This window comes from Cebus imitator, unplaced genomic scaffold, assembly GCF_001604975.1.
Source record: "Cebus imitator isolate Cc_AM_T3 unplaced genomic scaffold, Cebus_imitator-1.0 Scaffold369, whole genome shotgun sequence".
NCBI lineage: Eukaryota > Metazoa > Chordata > Mammalia > Primates > Cebidae > Cebus > Cebus imitator.
Genome location: NW_016107684.1, coordinates 1,170,117 through 1,194,545, shown reverse-complemented (window position 1 = coordinate 1,194,545; position 24,429 = coordinate 1,170,117). Strand labels below are relative to the sequence as shown.

The window sequence follows — 24,429 nt, the reverse complement described above, 5'->3', positions numbered from 1 at the left end:
AAAATATAAACAAAATACAGTTGAAAGAATATGAGGATAATAAAAATAAAATACTATCTAAAAGCACTAGGGTTATATGAGATTTTCCTAAAGTAGTAAGGCCCTGAGATTTGTGGAATATCCCTAGCAAGGTTTTAGTGGTTAGGAACTAGCATGCTTAATATATTTCAAAGCTATATATTTACAAATACAAATATATAAATATATAATTTTTTGTGATTATTATATCTTTGATTCAAACTATCTTTAAGTATTTTTGTTTAATTTGCATATTTATATATTTGATATTTCAAAATTTATTTTATGTATTTATATTTATTTCACTCCATAATTAAATATATAATAAGTGTATTTTAAGGCTATCTGAATCACACATTTTTCAGGGACAGGAGATTTTTGTCAACTACCTACATAAAATATAAACAGATCTGAAGTCAAGGACAGGTATATATAGAAATAGGATATCAAGTGGTATTAATAATATTTTATAACGATCTTTTGTTTTAAAAATAATTGTCTGGGTGTGGTGGCTTACACCTGTAATCCCAGCACTTTGGGATGCTGAGGTGAGTGGATCACCTGAGGTTGGGAATTTGAGACCAGCCTGGCCAGCACAGTGAAAACCGTCCTCTACTAAAATACAAAAATTAATCTGCATGGTGGTGTGAGCCTGTAATCTCAGATACTCGGGAGGCTGAGGCAGGAGAATTGCTTGAACCTGGGAGGTGGATATTGCAGTGAGCCGAGATCGTGCCACTGCATTCCACCCTGGGTGAGAGAGTGAGACTCCATCTCCAAAAAGAAAAAGAAATTTGACATAAGTAAATAGAGGTCATTTAAATATCAAAAGTAAAACGAAACCTTAGCAAGTATAGCAAATAAAATTCATTGCCAGCCACTAACCTTGGCACTAGGAACACAGGAAACTAAAGAAATGTTGAGCCTACGTTAGGAGTATTTCCTCAGCAACTCTCTATTCAGAGACACAGTGTTCCTCTACACATTTTCCTCAAGAGCATGTCAACTGTTACCCCAGCATAGCAAGGTGCTGAGGACTTGGTTCCTCTATAATTGGCAGCACAGGCAATTGCAGGAATTGTCAAAAACACAGACTCCAACCTCTATAGCTTCAATAGCTTTGGTCAAAACTGCAATTCAGTAATCCATTCTTTTAAGTAATATAAAATCTCTTCTTGAATTATATCAGACCAGCAGAAAGCTGTTTCTGATCATGTATTATCTTTTCTCTATAGAATTACTACCTTGAGGGTCGCTATAAGAAATTGCTCCAATGAAACACATTGTGTTCACTATAAAGAGGATATTATCCATTAAATTCACAATACCCACTTTAGGACCAGAATTTTTGTCAGGTGTACGTATCAGAAAGAATGCATAGTATTTATTCTGCACGTTCAGTTTCTTTGATCTCAGGGACACTGAATTGACCAGGTTTCCCTTTTAATAGTGTCTGCTAGGGTACGTAGGCTTGTATTTGTTACTTGCTTTGGGAAGTAGATGGTTCTATTTTATGCCCCATGCTTGCCTATTGCTCTTTTATTTTTTCCTCAGCTGGTTTAAGTGTATTTTTTTCAGTTGTGTTTGTTCACAGATAAATTTGAATCCTGTATCAGGATGGAATAGGAAAGAGAAAAAAAAAACAAAAACAAAGAAAAACAGATTATCTATATGGAAAATGCTGTAATCCAGAAATGAGTGAAAAAGGAGTCTTTCTCCAGTTAACCTATAGTATGAATAAGTAATACATAGAGAAACCATAACATAATGGAGAACCAGTATTTTTTCTAGAAAATAATGTGCTATTATAAGGTGAATGAAGTTATTATAAGAATGGTCAGAATAACACAATGGATTATTGATAAACTGAAAACATCCATTTAATTTTTTCTCTTGCCAAGCCAAGAAATAAAAAATCCCCTGCTTTTATGACAGAAAAACTTGAGCTATGTTAAGCAGTTTTTATATGTGACATAAAATTGATATTAATTTTGTAACAATATGAATATTTATTTCCATCAATTTATATTTGCATCACTTAAACTGCTAGTTGTAATTTTAACGTGTAGTTATTTATTAAAGTCATTATTTTTCTATTAATCAATATTTTACACGATACATATAGAGTGCTAGGATTTCTTCCACAGCTGATATCATTATATTTATATTGTACATATGACACCTAAATATTTCAAAAGCTGTAGTTAAAGATTTTAAATTGCACTTTCCAGAGTAATATGTTTTGTGATTATTAAAATTAAGAAAGCAAAAGAACTTCAAAAGAGATACACTCGTCTTAAATCAGAACAAGAGAACAGAAACATTTATGCTTATAGAGTTCACAGTCTTTCTTGTTAGCCTATTCCAATAATTTATAAACAGGAAATTAACACAGGGGCTCTGGGTTACACTGAGCCTAGAACTCCCTGAAATCCATATATTTCATGCCTAAATTCCAGGAGTAGCTAGAGAAGGATGTTTTCCTGAAAAAACTTTGCATGGCTTTCCTCATTCTTCAAAGTGAAGGAGCCATTTCACACACACACACACACACACACACACACACACAATGCCTGGGATATACCACAAAATATGACATCTTTTAACTTAATGAATTTCATGGCTAGTATTGGTTTTGAGGAAGAGAGATACAGATGAGCTGGTATATGTGGCAGCAGAGATTGAGGAAATTGGAGAAGGTCTTGTTTGCTATGTAAGCTGATGATTAATATTGTCTTTGTGCAATAATACTTAGAGGTGGACCCTACTACCAAAAGAAACCAAATCACATTTAATAATTGAACTGAAAATGATAATACTGGCTTTTATTTTCTAATCTAATCAAGCCATTATACATTGTTGTACTACAAGGACAGAGCATTTTTTTCGCTATTCTAAAACTTCAAATCTGACATGTATATGTAGGAAACAGCATACTGCTATCTCGCCTCTCAAACAAATATTTTTATAAGAATTTTAAGTGAAGATTTGGCATGTGACAGAAGGAATATAAAAGCTAGTGATATTCAACCACCCCTCTGTATTATATTTTAGTGTAACCCTGGATTTATTATTTCTGTCAACTTTCTAATTCTTGTTTTTGGGTAATAGACCAAGAATAGATTTTTAGAGAATGGCACTTGAAGTTAGTGACATGAGACTTCAGCCTTTGCCTCCTGGTTATAGAAGCAGAATTTTTTTTCTAGTGACCCACCACATTCTGTACTTCCACAGTCTTTAAGCATTTCCAACCAGCCAAATTTTTCTATTATCAAAAATCAGTTAACTGCATGATTTACTCAGGCTGATCTTACTAGCTTAAATCTCCCAGTGAAATGTATCCCTAAGAGGAATGAATTGTTAAATTAGCTGAAATTGCACTTTTGAGAAACTGAAACAGGTGTGATTTGAATGCACATTTCACTTAGGTTTTAATGCCTGATAGTGAAAGAAACTTGAATAGCTAAAAACAGTGTATTCTCTTTGTAAATTTCCTTAACTTATTTGCAGTTTTAGATAGGTGGCCAAATGGTCTGACTGTTTTGATTCAGTGACAATTGAAATGCTTTAATCTATTGGGCAGTGGCCACTGCCTGTCTATTGAGATGTAAAAAAAAAAAAAAAAAAAAAATGTTTACCCTTGCAATGTAAGATAATTATGTACTCTAGATACACTGAACAATAGCTGTCAAAAACCACAGCTGGATGTAGACTGAGAAATTTGATAAATATTACTTAAATATTGGAATGAATAAATTGTAAGCAAAACTTTTTTTAACTAGGTTTATTTTATTTTCTGCAATTATGAAACTGTTTTGGGTCCAATTAAATTCTGTCTGCTCAAAATTTTTTACAAACTAAGAGTAATTATTTGTGAATAATAATAGAGCTCTGCATTCTAATCTTTTACACCATTAGGAAATATTACTAAGTTCAAATTAAATGCAAAACTGTATTTTACCAAACACCTCAGTCAGTATGATAGTTGTATTCATAACTCATATTTCAAATGCTCTTGGTTTGATAATAAACTGCTTACTTTAACTTCATGTTTTTGGATTTAAAATTTTTATTTTTAATAAGTTTTATTTGATTTTATATACACACATTAACAAAGAACTGATTTTTTTTTAGATTTGAAAAAGTATTTTTTAACTTGTTTGCAAGTATTTTCTCTACTGCTACAAAAATAGACACATACACTGATTGAATAGAGAGCCCAGAAATAATGCTGCACACCTACAACCATCTGATCTTCGACAAAATAGACAAAATCAAGCAATAGGGAGAGGACTCTCTATTCAACAAATGGTGCTGAGACAACTGGCTATCCATATACAGAAGATTAAAACTGGATCGCTTCCTTACACCATATACAAAAATGAACTTGATAGATTAAAAACTTAAATCTAAAACCAAAAACCATAAAAACTCTGGAAGATAACCTAGGAAATACCAAGCTGGACATAGGACCTGGCAAAGACGTCATAACAAAGGTGTCAAAAGCAATCACAACAAAAGCACATATTGACAAATGGGACTTCATTAAAATCAACAGATTCTGCACAAAAGAAACTATCAACAGAGTAAAAAGAAAACCTACAGAACTGGAGAAAATATTTGAAAACTATACATCCAACAAGGGTCTAATATCCAAAACCTTTAAGGAACTTAAGTAAATTTACAAGAAAAAATACAACCCCATTAAATGTGGACAAAGTACATGAACAGACACTTTTCTTGTCTTTTTTTTTTGAGGCAGAGTCTGGCTCTGTTGCCCAGGCTGGAGTGCAGTGCCACAATCTCAGCTTGCTGCAACCTCCACTTCCAGGTTTATGTGATTCTCCTGTCTCAGCCTCTCAAGTAGCTATGATTACAGGCATGCACCACCACACCAGGCTATTTTGTGTGTATGTGTGTGTGTATTTTTAGTAGAGATGGGGTTGTACCACGTTGGCCAGGCTGGTTTTGAACTCCTGACCTCAAGTGATCTGCCTGCCTCGGCCTCCCAAAGTGCTAGGTTTACAGGTGTGAGCTACGGCATCTGGCCAAACAGATACTTTTCAAAAGAAGACATTTATGTGGCCAACAAGCATATGAAATAATGCACAACATCACAGTCATTAGAGAAATGCAAATCAAAACCGTAATGCAATGCTGTCTCATACTGGGCAGAATGGCTGTTATTAAAACGTTGAAAAATAACAGATGCTGGTGAGGTTGTAGAGAAAAGGGAACACTTATGCACTGCTGGTGGGAATGTAAATTTGTTCAGCCATTGTGGAAAGCAGTTTCATCCTTCAGGCAATTTCTCATCTTAAAACAGAATTATCATTTGACCCAGCAATCCCATTATTGGGTATGTAAATCACACTACCATAAAGACACATGCTTGCATATGTTCACTGAAGCACTATTAACAATAGGAAAGACATGGAATCAACCTAAATGTCCATCAATGGCAGACTGGATAAGAAAATGTGGTATATATTCACCATGGACTACTATGCAGCCATTAAAAAGAATGAGATCACATCCTTTTCGGGAACATAAATAGAGTTAGAGGCCATTATCATAAGCAAACTAACACAGGAAGAGAAAACCAAGTATTGCACATGTTCTCACTTATAAATGGGAGCAAAACATTGAGTACATATGGACACAAAGAAAGGGACAACAGACATCAAGGCCTACTTGAGGGTGGAGGGAGGAAGGAGGGTGAGGATCGAAAAATTACCTACCAGGTACTATGCTTATAACCTGAGTAACAAAATAATCTGTACCTCAATCCCTTTGACATCCAATTTACCTATATAAGAAACCTGCATATGTACCCCTGAACCTAAAAGTTAAAAAATCAAATCAGACCAGTATGAATTTTTACGTAAAAGTCAGCTACAGGCCAGCATAGTGTGGAACATATGTGCTAGCTTAATTTGGCTTCCATAGTCACTAAAAGTAAATAGGTATTACTGATAGAAAGACAATGGGAGCAGAGAGGTGAAATGTCTATTTGATTTGGATTTGGATTATCTCCGTTAGGTGTTAATTTTACTGAATCTTGTCCTTCACCAATAGCACCACAACTCTTTCCTTATAGATACCTAGTAGGAAAACTATTCCCTGAAAAATGAGTTTAAGGGCTCTAAGCTCTAGGCCATCCAATTGGGATCAGAGTTGGAAGCTAGTGCCTTAGGGAGACTTTTTTCTTTTCTCTAAGTTCCTACATCATTCATTTGGCCAGAACTTCAATAAGCAATAAAATATTTTGTGACAAAGGGAAACAGTTATTTTTAATAATGGTTTTATTTTGTATAAACACATTCCGAAAATACTGAATTTTTGAAGATTTGAAACCAATATTTGTAACTTGTTAGCAAGTATTTACTTGTTCAGTGTTATCTGGACCTACAGTTCTTAAAGTATGGTCTACAAGCCTTAAGACCTTTTCCAGGAGAAAGAAGGGGAGGGGAGGACTTATAAACTATTTTCAAACAGTGGTAAGATATCTGTCTTTTTCACTGTGCTGACATTTGTGCTCATGGTGTAAAAGCAGTGGTGGATACAATTGCTGATACCTTAGTATAAACCAAGGCAAAGTGGTGTCAACAGTACTCATTGTGTTTCTCACTGCTAGCCTCTTGCATGATCAACTTTAATAAAGAGTTTAGTTGGTGGTGTTGTAAATATTAGGTTGGTGCCAAAATAATTGTGTTTTTTCCATTAAGTAAAATAATATTAATGGCATTAAATCTCAGCACTTTAGTACATGTCTTTTTTATAATCTTTGTGATGAAATGTGAAGTACATTTAAAACAGTCGTGCTGCACATTAAACTGTCTCTAGAAAAAGCACTTGTGTGATATTTGAAGCTGTGAATTGAACTAGCCTTTTTTTTAAAAGAAAACATCATTTTTACTTAAAAGAACAATTGACAGGCAAACTGTTAATATGCAGACTAAACCATTTGACATACATTTACTTGAAAATGAACAAAATGAGCCTGTCACTTCAAATAAAACAAGTTATAATATTTATTGTCCATAAAACATTTGAGCTTTCCAACGGAAATTAGAATTTTGTAGAACTTATTCAGTCATCCTTCGGTGTCCATGGGGGATTGGTTCTAGGACCCCTATGGATACCAAAACCTGAGGATGCAAGTCCCCAACATACAATGGCATAGTATTTACATATAACCTACACACATCCTCCTGAATACTTAAATAATCTCTAGATTACTTATAATACCTACTACAATGTAAATAATGTGTAAATTGTTGTTATGCTATATTGGGTTTGTTGGTTAGAGACAGGTTAATGCTGTGTTGTCCTGGCTGGAGTCCTGTGCCCAAGTGATTTGCCCACCTTAGACTCTGGAGCAGCTCAGACTACAGGCATGTGCACTGCAGTTGGCTGTTTTTTTGTTTTTGCTTTTGTTTTAATTCAGATTATTCTGCATTTCCTTGGATAAGGAGGCTTTCACATCTGCAGATTCAACCCACAAGTGTATCAAAACTATTGCATGTACTATTGAGAGCTTGACATCCTTCCAAAATATACAGACTTTTCTAAAAAGATAAGAATGATATTAACAAATGGCATTTGTATATGGTATAATGCATTTATCAATGTTTGGAAGACCCGCATAACTCCAAAAACCAATATATCAAAAAGACCAATGCATGATATCACCAATGGCTTTTAATTTAACAAGGTATGAAAGGTTCATTGATATGACTTCTGAGTCCAAATTGTAAAGAATATTTGAGAAACTACCACTTACTGAGTTGGGGCATACTATCAAAGAAAAATATCCACAATTATCTGAAAATACTTTCATTTCCATCTATATATCTGAGGCTGGATTTTCTCCAAATCCAGTAATCAACACAACATATGTCAATATACTCAATTTAGAAGCAGATAAGAGCATCCATCTGTTTTTTTAATTAACCCAGGTATTAAAGAAATCTGAAAATGTTAAACAGTGCCATTCTTACCACCATTTTTTTTTGTTAGGGTGGATAGTTATTTTTCACACATAATGATATTTATTATTGCTATTTTCATTTATTTATTTTAATTTATTTATGGCTATCTTTAATGTAAGCAAATTTTACTTACGCAGGATACTCAGTAAAGTTCACAGATCTTTCTATAAACCAGTGGAAGCAGGTGTGTGGAAAATATCAGCTATGGATTGAATTGCTAGTATACATGTTCTGATACAAAGTTACTATTATTTCAAATATGTGTTCACATTTAACTTTCCACAGATACAATCAGTTTTATGCTATAAAGTTGGAAAATTATTGCTGCACAATAACATTCTTTCAAATAGTATAAGACTTAACTAACACTAACTGAATCAGCATTAGTTTTGGCTGACAAACTTTAATGACTAGTAAATATTATTATTTTCATATATTATTCATATTTGAATATATATTTGAATATATATTGAATATATTTTCATATATTATTCATATTTGAATATATTCATATTTTCATATATATTCATATGAAATATTTCATATTTCATATCATATATATTTCATATATATTTCAAATATTATAATTTTCAAATGAAAATTATTTTATTATGGAATAGCTATAGCAATTCAGGAAAGTCAAAGTTATTAGAAAAAAAGGGCACTGAGCAGCAGAATTGATTTATTGCATATGAAATCTTATGTAAAGCAGTTGATTCTTCTTTTTATCAAGTACCAGATTTTTTAGTAATAACTAATAAGCAAGTGTGTACATAATAATTTTATGAGAAAAATGAATTCTGATTCCATCATTTACACTAGGGTCACGGTTCTCTATTTTCTATGTTGTTGTTGTTATTATTATTATTGCTTTAGAAATAATAAAAAGCATCTATTTAAATGAGACCTGTGTTGTAGAACTGAGGCTATGTGTATGAATCACATGTGCCCCAGCTTAGTCATCGCATATTGGCAGGCTCTATGTTTATGTATTTTAACTTGACTTCTGAAAGTTTAACATTGAAAAGGTTTTATTTAAAATTATGTCCTTTTCAAAAGAAGATATGAATGTGGCCAACAAGCATATGAAAAAAAAAAAGGCTCAATATCACTGATCATTAGAGAAATGCAAATCAAAAATGACAATGAGATACCATCTCACACCAGTCAGAATGGCTATTATTAAAAAGTCAAAAAATAACAGATACTGGTGAGGTTGTGGAGAAAAGGGAACATTTATACACTGCTGGTGAGAGTTTAAATGAGTTCAGCCATTGTGGAAGTAGTATGGTGATTCCTCGAAAACCTAAAAACAGAACTACCATTCGACCTGTTAATCCCATTACTTGAGTATATAGACAAAGTAATATAAATCATTCTACCATAAAAATACATGTACACAAATATTCATTGCAGCACTATACACAATAGAAAAAAACATGGAATCAACCTACATAGCCCTCAGTGACACATTAGATAAATAAAATATGGTACATATACATCATGCAATACTATGCATCCATAAAACAGGATCACATCTTGTCTTTTGCGGGAACATGGATAGAGCTGTAGGCCAACCTCCTTAGCAAACTAACAAAGAAACAGAAAATCAAATACCTCATGTTCTCACTTATAAATAGAGCTAAATGGTGAGAAGTCATGGACACAAAGCGAGGAACAACAGGCATTAGGGCTTGCTTGAGGGTGGAAGGTGGGAGGAGGGAGAGGATCAGAAAAAATAACCAACAGGTACGAGGCTTAGTACCTAGGTGATGAAATAATGTGTACAACAAACCCCCATGACATGAGTTTATCTGTATAACAAACCTGCGTATGTAACCCTGAACCTAAAATATTAGTTTAAAAAAGTAATAAAAACATAAAATTATGTTGAGAGCATTTCAGCTAGATTCGTAGTTCATATTGATAGTTATTACAAATGAGATTTCACATATTCTTATTTATAGTAAGTCTTCAGAGAACCTAGAGGTAATTGGGAATGGGTAGGCTAATTCTATCCATTTAGGATAATTCCAAACCTCTGTTCTTTAAGTAAGATCAAGAGAAGATTCCTGCCAACTCTTGACTATAGGAAATTTCTGAGGCAATTCAAATTGCAAACAAGCCTGATGGGAATCCAGTATATATCTATAAAATATGAATAGGAAGGCTGTCAGTAAAGGAGAGATTGTAAGCTTTGTAAGAAAAAGTTGGAAAATTATGGGACAGAGAATGGCCTTTTCATATATTATGTACAGCTAAATCCTGATAGAATGTGTCACCCATTTTTTCTACTCACATGTAGTTTTCATTAGTCTCAGTGTTTATGTGATAGCCTCAGAAATATGAAGTGGAAATTGGACACAAGAAATGGGTAAAATGCTTTGCATGCCTTTTAAAAATAGGTTTTCATGATCTGAAGCCTTCCCTTAGTGGACCTTTGATTTTCCAAGCTCTATAGATTATTTAACTCCACTATTCTTCTCTTCTGGAATTCCATTCTTCTTGTTGCTCCCTCTTCTTTTATACCTCTCAGTAGCTTATGGATAAAATCCTGCTCTTTAAATCACATGTACAACAGGCTAGAACAGTTAACATATTTTTTAGTTTTAGAAATGCTAGTTTGAGAATTTGTTTACTTATGTGGGAAATAAAATAGGTTTTCCAGAGTTATATATTTTAGGGACATTGTTGCCATTCTCTTTCCTTTTTGGCATTTGGCAATCTAAAAAGGGTAGAATTGGGTAATTTTTGGGGAAATTTAATGAGGAGTCAAGTGAATAAGTATTTAGAAAGCATGAGGTATGTGAGGAGGAAATAGTATGGTTACTCACCAAAGCTTGAAGAATATCATTCAAGTCTCCAAACCAAGTATAATGGCTGAAGAATCAGACTCCTATAAAATAGAAACAATTAAAGCAAGATGCTTCTTTGACTGGAACCAGATCCAGGAAAGGTAGTAAATAAGGATTTGGATCTGTGAGCAATGATGTTGAACTTTAACTAGGAAATAAACCCTGAGCTCAAAACCAAAGCACCCTGCCTTCTTGATGGACAGAGTATTGAGAGAAATACCTTTGCTATTGACCTCTGTCCTATGACTGAAGGAGAACATCAGAGAATATTGACCAAGTGCTTACACTTTGAAAGCTCTACTTGTCTAAGGCAAGACTGAGATTCATGGGAATACTCAAATATAAAATACAAGATGGAATGAGTAATACTTGTAATGATTTGCAGCACAAGATTGAGTAATACTTGTAATCATTTGCAGCATAGGCATTTTAAATTGAATCAGGCAGATTATTTACCAAAAAGGTAAATATATATTTCTAAAAAGATATATATTTCAAGTAAGTTAAAAGGGGACATCTATGAACACAAATTCAAGTGTTTATTTCAATTCAAGAAAATATAATTCAATATCTTTCATTTAGCAAGTCTGTGCTAGAAGTTGAATAATAAATGTTAAATTTCATATAAGTTATATGCCAGAATTAGATCTTTGGAAATGGATGTTTCCTTCCCAGCTATCTTGAATCATTGAAGCAGAAACTCACTTGTAAAGGAACATGGAGGTAAGTAGCTTTCCTGAGGGCCATATTCCAACGCTTTTCTCTCTTGAATTATTTCTTGGGCTTTGTCTTCTTTAAAAAAACTCTCAATCTATACAACTTTCAAAAGAGATAATTAAAGGCAGTTTTTATAATATAGCTACTTTCTTACTCTAATGATAGGAATGCTATTGTTACTAAACCAAGGGGTCCTCTGTTCTGTTAGAAGTTTTCTGGATAGGTTTGAGTTAAAAAAAAAAACTACCAACAAAGATATTTAAGTAAGGAGTTAAAAGCCTGTTTATTCCTACCTCCAGAGAGATACTGTTTAAATGCAAACAAACATATGTCTTAAAATTTGTATTAATTCTTGTGGTCTAAATAATGGTCCCCTAAGATATCTACCTCCTAATCGCTGGAACCTGTGAATGTAATCTTACATGAAAAAAGGGACTCAGAAGTTGTGATTAAGATTTTGAAATACGGAGATTACCTGGAATTATTTGAGTGGACCTGAAATGTAATCCTAAATGTCCTTATAAAAGAGAAGTGGAGAGATTTGACAACAGAAGGAAAAGGTGATATGACAATGGGAAATTAGATGTGATTTTGGGCCACTAGCCAAGAAAGCAAATTCTTTTCCTGGAGCACACAGAAGGAAGTAGCTCTGCTAACATCTTGATTTTAGCTTCATAAGATTTCTTTCTGACTTCTCACCTTTGGAACTGTAAGAGAATACACTTGTATTTATTGGAGCCACTTAGTTTGTGGTAATTTTATAGCTGCATCAGCAAAATCATACAATAAGTTTCAACAAAATGGCACTAGGCCACTTTCATAAAGATTATATATTTTTTTCCTCCCAATAATTTTCTAGAAAGAGGAATTAGATGATATGATCTTCCACAAGTGCAAACATCTGGAAAATTATTTATCATTACAATCAGTTTTTACACTTTTGCTCTTCATTACACATACGAGAGATAACTTATGACCCAAAAATGTGTAACTGTGACCCATCCTAAATTAATCACATGGCCTCTATTATTCCATGTTGCAGAATCTGTTATTTATTCACAGGAACATTGTTCTTACGAAAAAGTGAGTTACTTCTATTATGCACACTATGAAAAAATTATTATATGACAATGAGCTGTCCTCATCCAATTATAAAAGAGTAAATACTGTGAAATTATCAGCCCATAAACCTATTGCATTCAAATGATGCACTTTTAATAACTAAACTATCTTTAAAATGGGAGTTAAGCCTGGGGCTTCCATAAATACAAGTTTTATTTTAAAATTTTTCTTCCAATTTATGATCTTCACTCTAGCAATAACTTGGAAAAAATTCTGAGGCAGGCAATTTAGAGTAGAGAAAATTTTCTAATCATAACATACAAAAAATAACATTGAAATTCCTACTCCGTTTGCTAAATATTTAACCTTAAATAAATCATTGTCTTTGAAATAAATAATTTGGATTAACTGTTCTTGAAAGGCCCTTCAGATACCACATTCTGCAATTCTGTGATGTTTATAGTAATGATATTTAATTTATAGGAATTGTGACAGTATTTGGCACTAAAATATTGATTGGTCTAAAATTTTTCTTTTTTAAATTAAAATGCTTATTGTTTATAAAAATTTTAGTTCTTTTTTAAATTATAAAATTAAAATGCATTTTAAACTGATATTTTAAAATACGTGAATTTTAAATTTTAGTTCTTAGGTGATTCTATGGAAATAAAGTACAGATATCAAATTTACAATTGACAATGATTTTTATAGTAACTGTAGATTGAAAGTAGACATTTGCTGTGGAAATTCTGGGGCTGCAAGTATTTTCATAGATTTCTTAGGGAAAAAGGAAGATATACCAATTAGATCACTGAGAACCTTGGCAAATCTTGGAGAAATAGTCTACATCTTGGAGAAATAGATTACATCTTGGAGAAACAGTCATCCCCTTTAGCAAAGGCACACAAATAATATTGGAAAAGTCTTGATATCAGTGATAAGAAAGCAATTTAAACAGCTGTTGCATTACAGAAAAGGCTTGTTTGACACAGTTTTAGGAATGGGAAGTAAATAAAAGAAACACTACTATCAAGAAGCACATGTATCTAGTGTCTACAAAAGCTTCTCCAGAATCATTTCAGTTAGTCTAAGAACAAACTCTCAGATAAATGAGCATTCCAAATCCAGTGGAAAAAAATGTTACACCTATGTTTTAAAAAGCTGTAAGAGGCTCCGAATTACTTACTTCAAGAAGTAGCAATTTCTGTTGGCAAGATGCATGAAAAGTGTTAGCCTCATGGGAATCCATTTGTGACAACAGAGCAGAGAGCGGCCCCTGCTCTGACAATAAAAAAGTGACAGATAATATAGAAGTAATCAATCTGAAAGGTATAGAATATTTAAACCATGAAATGTCTAAAAAGCCATAAGCAAGATCTTAAAATCAATATAGGATGCTACTGAAAGTCAAAGTAATGACTCAAGAATAGGAATATTATACTGGTCCCAGAAAGGTTTTTGTGTTAAGGCCAACAGCAAGGAGGTAAAATAACTATGTCTATGTATTTGTTAAGCCACATTATTGTTAGATTTTTTTTTATAAAAGAGAAAAGAAATTATGCTGATGTTTTATAATGTTAAAAGTGACTTAAAAGACATTTAATATTTTCTAACATTTTGGTTTGCATTTAATATCATTCCAAACTATTTCATGAGAACAAACCACATTAGTTCATTTAAAAGAAGGGTAACAGAAAGCATAGAACCTAATAACTGCTTAGGTCTGGGAAGATTTAACTGGTTTTATCAGCACTTCACTTAAAATAGTCCTAAATGCAAGCAATGTAATTTGGAAAATCAATCACAGATATTACAAATGTATCTGAGAGGGAAGAAATATTGGTGTATTCTTGTACTCTTGGAAACATTTGTTTCCAGTTATCAGATAGTTGGGAATAATGAAAGAAGCATTTCTAGACATGTTTAAAACCAAAGAAAGTACTTAGCCATCATATTGATTTATTGAACCCACTTAAAAATTATATGTAGACTGTTCTGAATCCACTGTATGTTGGATAGAAAGTTTTAACCTATCTTCCTCCTTTCTAAGATAAATGTAGGGATAAAATGCTAACAATATTCCCTGGAATTAGATTTTATGAGCCAAGGCTAATTTTTTTTCCAACTGAGTACCAGGGATTGCTATAGGATCAGGGAAACTGGAAACCTTGTTTAGCTTATTTCTGTCTCTGGTACATCTGTTAGCAAGATCAGAAACTCCTGTGATGGAAATCTTCTTCATCCCTCCCCCCACATCTCCAGCTATTGCCAAAATCTGTTTTAATTACAGCATCTGAAACAATTCACTACTTCTTTTTTTGCTTTTATTTTCTCTCTCTCTCTCTCTCTCTCTCTCTCTCTCTCTCTCTCTCTCTCCCCCCTTCCCTCTCTCTCAGACGGAGGCTTAGGGCACAAAAATGATAAGAGAAATAGAGAAAATAAGAGCTCTTATTAAGAAAGAATCAGCTATAAAGTTGCTTTGGAACAGCCCAGAAGTGTGATGCAGAATTAAAATCACAAACAGGTTAGTGAGTAATACTTCTTTCCTTTTAGAATGCCTATTATTTGCGGAGGAAGGCAGCAAATCACACTGCCATGTGTGTTCCTATGCAACAATTTTGCATGTTCTTCACATGTACCCCCAAACCTAAAATACAATAAAATAAATAAATGGGGGAAAAAAAAAAAGAATGCCTATTATTTGCTACTTGGGAGGTTTTTTTCTTTTTTTTTTTCTGTTTTGTTTTTGTTTTCCTTTATAGGTGATATTTCCACATACATTTCAGATTGTTTAAAAGAAAATGTTTTCAGCCGGGCATGGTGGCTCACGTCTGTAATCCCAGCACTTTGGGAGGCTGAGGCGGGCAAATCACAAGGTCAGGAGTTCAAGACCAGCCTGGCCAACATAGTGAAACCCTGCCTCTACTAAAAATACAAAAAAATTAGCTGGGCATGGTGGTGGGTGCCTGTAATTCTAGCTACTTGGGAGGCTGAGGTTTCAGTGAACCAAGATTGCACCATTGCACTCCAGCCTGAGCAACAATGCGAGACCCCCTTTCACAAAAAAAAAAAAAAAAAAAAAAAAAAAAAAAAAAAAAAAAAAAAAAAAAAAAAAAAAAAACCAAAACGAAACAAAAAATGTTTTCTAAATGGCCAGACATCTGTCAACATGCTCCGGATCCCCAAAGATAACTACTGTAACCTGCTTTTTCTGTTAACTAAAGATTTCTTTTAAAATATTCTGACCATCTTTAAGTAAAACTTTCTCATTTTACAATGAAGTCTATGTTGGTCAGAGAACATATACTGTACAAATTCATTTTTGTAATTTACTGGGGCTTATATCACATTCTAATATATTGTCTATTTAGGTGAAGTTCTTTTGCATTTGAAAGGAATGCATGTTCTCCAAATGTTAGACACAAAATCTATCTCAATTACGTTAAGATAATTGCTGTTGTCCACAACTTCTATAACCTTAGTGATTTTTTTGGTATTCTATCAATTACTGAATGAGAGGTGTTAAAATCTCCCACTATGATTATAGATTTGTTTAGTTCTTTTGGCTTTTACCTCATGTATTTAAAAGCTTTGTTAGAGATTTGTACATGTTTATGATTGTTGTGTCCTTTTAATCAACCCTTCATAAAATGTCCTTTATCACTGATAATATTCCATGTCTTTTTTTTATTGTACTGTAGGTTCTGGAGTACATGTGCAGATCATGCAGGATTGTTGCATAGACACATACTTGGCAATGTGGTTTGCTGCCTTTCTCCCCATCGCCTTTATCTGGCATTTCTTCCCATGTTATCCCTCCCCATCCCCTGCTGTCCCTCCCCTACCCCCACCAACAGAACCCAGTGTGTGATGCTCCCCTCCCTGTGTGCATGTGTTCTCATTGTTCAACACCTGCCTATGAGTGAGAACATGTGGAATACTCCATATCTTAATGCAAGTTTTATCTGATATTTTAGACACTGAATTCTTTACACTGAAATCTGCATGGTATGTGGTATACCTTGCATTCTTTTACTTTGTCTCTCTGTATCTTTGTACATAAAGTTCATCTAATATAGATGATATGCAGTTGATTTTGTAATTAGTAAAACTCCACTTTTAATTGGAGTATTTACTTCATTTGCATTATTTATATATTTTATTATACATATACAAATTATTATACATATACATGATTATATCTTTAATTCCATATTTTAATTTTTATCTACTAAAATTTCTTATTTTTTCACTCATTATTTCCATCTCTTTTGTAATTCCTTGACTATATTCATGACAGCTTCTTTAAAGTCCTCCTCTGAAATTTCATTACCCCAGATCATCTTGGACTCAATGTCCATTGACTAACTTTTATCTTGTCTATGAGTCACAATTTCTGATATTTTTGGACATTATGCCAACTCCAGATACTCTTATCTTTCTCTGAAGTCTGTTGTTGTTTGTTCTGACTGCTGGGTGGCTTCGGAGAAAAAGCTGGGTCAGCAAGGATCTCTCTCCCTGGGGTATCCTTCTTTTAAGAACATTCTCCTGTTTCTGCCTACTTTTGGTCATTTGCCAGTATCTTCATATATTTGGTTTTTGTATCGTGGGCACAGATTATAATTTCAATCTACAGAAAGCTACTATGCCATTACCACGAACTGAACTCATTTCCATTATATATATATATATATATATATATATATATATATTTTTTTTTTTTTGAGACAGAGTTTCGCTCTTGTTACCCAGGCTGGAGTGCAATGGCGCAATCTCAGCTCACCGCAACCTCTGCCTCCTGGGTTCAGGCAATTCTCCTGCCTCAGACTCCCGAGTAGCTGGGTCTACAGGCGTGCGCCACCATGCCGAGCTAATTTTTGTATTTTTAGTAGAGATGGAGTTTCACCATGTTGACCAGGATGGTCTCGATCTCTTGGCCTTGTTATCCACCCGCCTCGGCCTCCCAAAGTGCTGAGATTACAGGCGTGAGCCACCGCGCCCTGCCATTTCCATTATATTTTAAGGCTTTTGTATGAAATGATAATAGTTTTAGAAAGACACAAAATTTTTTAAAGATTGTAAGTTGAATAACCAATATTATGTCTTTTCTCATTATATATAGTGATACAAAATCATTGCTGATAATCTAAAAACTAGACAAGAAGAGACAGCAATGAAGTCATTTTCCATGTACTTTTTATATATGCATACCTTAAACATATATTATTTCAAATTTTGTGTAATACTGGATATAATATTTTCAATTTTTCTCTGTTTATTTATATTTTAAATTAACCTATCCCTATGGCATTACTCTTCAAGAGTATGATTATTTTATTGAAGAACATTTACTGTATAAATATATGATGTTTGCTTGTTTCTAATTCTTGTATTTTTATGTGACTCCTAAATTGTTTTGTTCTTAAAAAAAATACTAAGACAAAATTCTTTGTAATACCTGTTATGCTTCTATTTATTTTTGTAATTATTATGGGAAACAAATCAAGGTTCAAAGTGTTTAAATCTTTGCAGTTTATTGATAAATATTTGGCCAGAACTTTTCAAAGAAATAAGTATAGACATTATATATGAGATACACAGATATAAACATATATATAAGATATGAGAGACATAGGAGATATATTTAGTGAGAGTTTTTTTCCTAGATATTTGTTGCTTCAACGCTTTGCCTATTTTAATTTTCTATTTTCCCAAATACAGTAGTTACATAGTTAAAATGTTAAATTATACTCTAGGAGCAGGAGCCCTCTGCCTCACTCTTTCATAATTTTCCTTGGCCCTCCCTAGGGGCAGCCACTGTAAAATATTTAACATCATATTTCAAATAACAGTTTTCCACTGTACTCTCTTAGCATTTCTTACTGTGTTAAGCTTATATATAGATGTAATATCTATCTATATATATAATTATTGCTCACAACTGATTTAAAGCATATAGCATGAAAATTTTCCATTTCTTATGTAATTCTCTTTCCTTGAAATTAGTAATTGTCTCTTTGTGTTTCTTTGCCTGTTTTTTTTTTCACCAGTTTAATACTAATTCATTTCTGCTTGTGTGTTTTTCTTTGACAATGCCTTCCTATAGTCTCTTTCCTGCTCGTCTGACTTGTTTATTTTTGCTGCTTAGCTGCTGTCTCGTGTCTAACTTTCAACGTGTTCGAAAGAATTCTCTTTGCCACGTCCTGGCATTGGATCGACTGCTTCCTGGAACCAACTATATCTTCTTTTTTCTGCCTGGAGGTGTATATTCTCCAGAGGCTTCCTAAGAGAAGATGAGGGTATAGCAGTTCACTTTTGCTGTGTAGCAGTCCGCTCCAAAACTTAATTACTTAAAACATCTACTCTGTGAAGTCAGCTATTGTGGTTCTTGTGGTCTTGTCAGCTTGGCTGGAATGGGAGAGTCTACGATAGCCTCATTCACATATTTGGAACTTCAGCTGGATAGCTGAGATGGTTGTGGCCCCATTGCCTCACATGATGTCTTATCCTTGGAGTCTAGCCTCAGCTTCTTCCTGGTGATCTCTGGGTTTCCAGTGGCATGAGAGGTCAAGAACCAGTGCACAGCCACTTTTTGAGCCTCTCTGCTTGTGTTGTGCTTGCTAATGTCTCATGATTCAAAGCAAGTCACATGGTTAAGCCCAGATTCAAGGGGCAGGAAAAACTGCAAACTATTATGAACATTTCTGTAAAGATTCCCACTTTGCATATTTGAAATTGATTTGGATTATCTTCCATCTTTATTTATAATGCTCTGGGTGTAGAGTTCTAGATTAGAGAGCATTTGCTCTCACAATTTTAGGACTTTATTTTCTGGTTTCCATTTGTTGTCTAGCCACTAAAAATTCAGATGTCATACCAGTTACTGATCATTGTACATACTTATCTCTTCACTCCTTTCCTCCTCCTTCTCTCTGAAAGTTTAAGATTGTCCCAGTATTCCTAGGGTTATGAAATTTCTTTTGGCCTGGACCTATTTTCAATAATTATGTTGAATGCTGTGTGGATCATTCAAATCTTGAGATACACACTCTTAGTTTGGAGACATCTTCTTGTATTTTATACATAATTTCTTTTTACTCTGCTGTCTATCCCTTTTGCTTTTTCTCCTGTTGTTGGAAAATGTATTTTTCACCCTAATAATAGTGTTGTTGATACCAAATGCTGATAGCTATTGAGTGCTTTCTTTATTCCAAGCATGGTTCTAAGTCCCTTTACTAACTCTTTCAACCAAGTTAATCCTAATGACAACTGCATTAGCTGGGTATTCACTATAGCATGTTTAACAGGACATTATTGTTGGTGGTGTTACTATTATCCCAATTTGACAGATACAGAAATGAGAAACAGTTTACTTGGGGTGATAACTTTCCTCAGTTGATTACTTTCCATTTCTTATAAACTTTTGGTTTACTTTTTGAATGATACCTTCAATGTTGTCTTTCATCCTCTTTGTTGATTTGAGGAAATATTCTCATTTACATTTCTAATTGTAGAACTGTCTTATTTTTTAGAACACTTTTCTCTTTGACAATGTTAACTGTAACTTTGCTTGTTTTTTGTTTGTTTGTTTTCTGCAAAGTCTCATTTATATTTAGGATTTTCCCCATTTGTTTCACTTCTCTCTTTTGAATTAGAAGGATTTTTCCAGTATCAAGTAAACTACAATTCTGGTGGTAAAAAGCACTTATAACAGTTGAAGACTGTGGGTATGTATTTTTTTTTCAGGCACTCGCTACCACACCCACCTAATTTTTTTTGTTATTTTTCAAGAATCAATTTATTTATTTTTCATTGTTATTTATATTTTAATAGTTTATGGGGTACAGGTGGTATTTTGTTACATGGATAAGTTCTTTAGCAGTGATTGCTGAGATTTGGGTGCTCCAAAATCACCCAAGCAGTGTACACTGTACCCAATATGTCATCTTTTATCTCTCACCCCATTCCAACCTTCTTCTCCAAGTCTCCAAAGTTCATTATATCATTCTTATGCCTTTGCATCCTCATAGCTTAGTTCCCACTTATAAGTGAGAGCATACAATATTTGGTTTTCCATTTCTGAGTTACTTAACTTAGAATAATGGCCTCCAACTCCATCTAAGTTGCTGTAAAAGACATTATTTCATTCCTATTTATGCCTGAATAATATTCCATGATGTATATATACAACTTTTTATTTATTTTTTAACCGTTAGTTGGTTGATAGGCACTTAGCTTTGTTCCATATCTTTACAATTGCAAAATGTGCTGCTATAAACCATGTGTGTGCATATGTCTTTTTCATATGACTTCCTTTTCTTTGGGTAGATACCCAGTAGTGCTGGATTGAATGCTAGATTGAATGGAATTCTTTAAGGATTCTCCATACTGTTTTCCATAGTGGTTGTACTAGTTTACATAAAAACCACCAGTGTAAAAGTGTTCTCTTTTCACCACATCCACACCAACATCTTGTGATGTTGAACATTTTTTCATATGTTTGTTGGCTGTTTGCGTATCTTCTTTTGATAATTGTCTATTCATGTCCTTTGACCACTTTTTGATGAGATTTTTTTTTCTTGTTGATTTATTTGTGTTCCTTGTAGATCCTGGATATTAGTCCTTTCTCAGATGCATAGTTTGCTAATATTTTCTACCACTTTGTGGGTTGTCTGTTTATTCTGTTGATTATATCTTTTATTGTCCAGAGCTTTTTAGTTTAAATAGGTCCCATTTATTTATTTTTGTTTTTGTTGCATTTGCTTTTGGGGTCTTAGTCATAAATTGTTTGTCTAAATTAATGCCAGGAAGAGTCTTTTTAGTGTTATTGTCTAGAAGTTTTATGGTTTAAGGTCTTAGATTTAAATCTTTGATCCATCTTGAGTTGATTTTTATATAAAATCAAAATGAGATATGGGGATCCAATTTTATTCTTCTACATGTGGCTTGCCAGTTTTCCCAGCACCATATATTGACTAGGTCATCCTTTCCCCAATTTATAACTTTTATGCTTTGTCAAAGATCAGTTAGCTGTAAGTATTTGGCTTATTTTTGGGTTCTCCATACTTTTCCATTGATCTACACGCCTATTTTTATACCAGTACCATGCTGTTTTGGTAACTATAGCTTTGTAGTATAACTTGAAGTCAGGTAATGTGAGGTCTCCAGATTTCTTCTTTTTGCTTTCTGTTGCTTTGGCTATGTAGGCTATGTTTTGATTCCATGTGAATTTTAGGACTGTTTTTCTAGTTCTGTGAAGAATGATGGGTGTATATTTTTGACTGTCAGCCTTTACTGTAGAATGTTTAATGATAGCAAGCATGTTATTGTGAGACTGTTCAAATACATAGAGTTTAATTCTCTTGGTTTAAATTCTCTTTGTTGAATCATCTTAGTTTTTTAGAATAATTTCATCTGCTACATGTTTGTCAGGAGTAGGGGAAAAGAGATTGTGTAATTGAAGGTTAATGAGTAGAGGAGGGAAAGAAGATGGAGACTTCATTATACAGCATATGGCACTTGACTTATTTCTGTACTTTCAGTGTGGCCCTCTACTTTCACTGCAACACCTTCTCCTGGTGTCTGAGGCATAGGTCAAAGTATCTCTGATAATCTTGGTAGATGACAAACTTCCAAAATTGTGCTAAAGAGGACTAGCCTTCTGATTGCGTGGATACAAAAGGCTTCTAGGGTCTTCAGAGTTTCTTTTGAAAATTCCTAATTCTCTTGTTTCCTGTTCATACAACTCCACATTCTGAGATGGGTAGTACCTTCACCTTTAGAGCATTTCTGGAATTTGGGGTACAGATGGACTCTGTTCTTCTTAATCTCCTCTCTGCTGAAGCTGCTTAGCTTCCAACTTTCTAAAAACTCTAAGCCAGTTAGTATTATCTAATCATTTGCTTTCTGGCTTCCACAATGTGTAGATTCTTCTCATAAAGTATTATGATGTCCACTGTAGGTCCAAGGGAAGATTTCCTATGTGCGGGGATCCAGGGTGTTTTCATCTTGGGGATTCTTTATCCCAACAGGAGGCCTACCCAGTTATTTTGACAGGAGAAGAAAGCACAAGGATGGCACACTAGCTCTTAAATATTTTAGCCTAGAAGTTATACACATCATTTCTGTTTACAGCACATTGTCCAGAAACAGACACATGGATCCCAGCAAGAGGGCTGGGAATAGCCCATGTAGGGTTTGAGGTGTGGGGACCACACCTGGATATCCACTGGCAAACAGTTGTCACTGTCACAGTTGACACTTCTGGTTACAAAAATGTTTCTTGCTCACTTACTGTGACATGCCCCAAGAAAAACAAACTAAGTCTTACCAAGTCACTGCCTAAAGCTCAAAGTCCAAGTTTCTGGATATTATACTATAATATAATATAATCTCTGGATATAATCTCTAGATTCAGACAGATGAAATAAAAATACAAGTTATCTGCATATCCTCAGTCCCATAAAACCTAGAGTTTAATTGAGGAAATGAGGTAGAATAAAAGCACAACACATTCCAGAAAGGGAAAGAATGGGAGATATCCAGCAGAATTCATCAGAATTATGAGATCTTGAAATCTTGCTGGACAGACATTGCAAAGATTCCCCAAGCCTTCAGAATGCTGGAAATCAGGTACCAGATAAGGCTTAATGTATTCACTGGGATTAGTGTCATGTTCATTGTTCTTTATGGTTTTGGGAGTTTCTTCTGGTTTTCAGGATGTTTGATAGCCATGTCTGAAGAGGCTGTTGTGGAATATGCCAGATCAGGGCTTCACAGCTGTCTTAATTAAGATCTTGCCAATGGAAAATTGAGAGTCCTAAGACTGGTAAGGCTCAAATAATCACATAACTCAACAGATATTTTTTCAGTGAGTATTAAAAATCCAATAGACTTTCTGTCTGTTGTTACTGGTCAGTTTATTTGCTGGACTCATACCCAGATGTCAGTATGAGCCATACTCAAATCTTTATTTCTTTGTTCTCATATCTTATGCTTTTCTATGTTTAAGGAGAGCACTCTGGAGGCTGTCATACTAAGGACAGAAAGTCTCCTTTATTTCACTTTTTTTCTGAAGCACTTTCATTAGTGATAGTTTATTGATTGATTGAAACAGGGTCTCACTCTGTCGCACAGGCTGGAGTACAGTGGCATGAATATGGCTCACTGCACCCTCGACCTTTTGGGCTCAATTGATCCTCTGCCTCAGCCTCCCAGGTAGCTTCCCATGTGCCACCATGTCCTGCTAATTTTTAAATTATTTTGGAGAAACAGGGTCTTCCCACGTTGCTGAAGCTGGTCTCAAACTCCTGAGCTCTGGCAGTCTTCCTGCCTCAACTCCCAAGTGATTGATAGATTTTAAAATAGGTGAGGAAGCCACTCTGAATCTGGTCTTTGCCATCAAGGTTATTTTAGCTGGCATTTGTCTCTCAAGGGCTTTTTCAATTTTGTCTCTCACTTTTTCCCAAACTTCTGCTTTCAGACTGAGATATTCTTTGCTGAATCTTCTTTCCTGTTATATTTTGCCAAACACAGCTAATAGTAAACAACACACCCTTGAAAGTTTCCAGTTTCCAGTGTTTTGAATTCATTGCTCACATGATTGGCACTGCAACTTATTGCAGGCAATAGCATTATCAAATATCAGTATCAGATACTGCTGTTAATCTTTACTATAAATTATCTAGCTTATACCATACCACTCATCAAATACCATATTATTTTAATTTAGTTTAGTTGTTTTTTTTTTTTTTTTTTTTTTTTTTTTTTTTTTTTTTTTTTTT

At 33.9% G+C, this 24,429-nt stretch overlaps 1 protein-coding gene across 1 annotated transcript in view; it reads left to right on the top strand.

Moving 5' to 3' along the window:
- The window catches only part of CCDC178 (coiled-coil domain containing 178), a 477,354-nt gene that overhangs the window by 250,133 nt on the left and 202,792 nt on the right, over nucleotides 1-24,429 (top strand). The gene's annotated exons all lie outside the window — the stretch shown is intronic.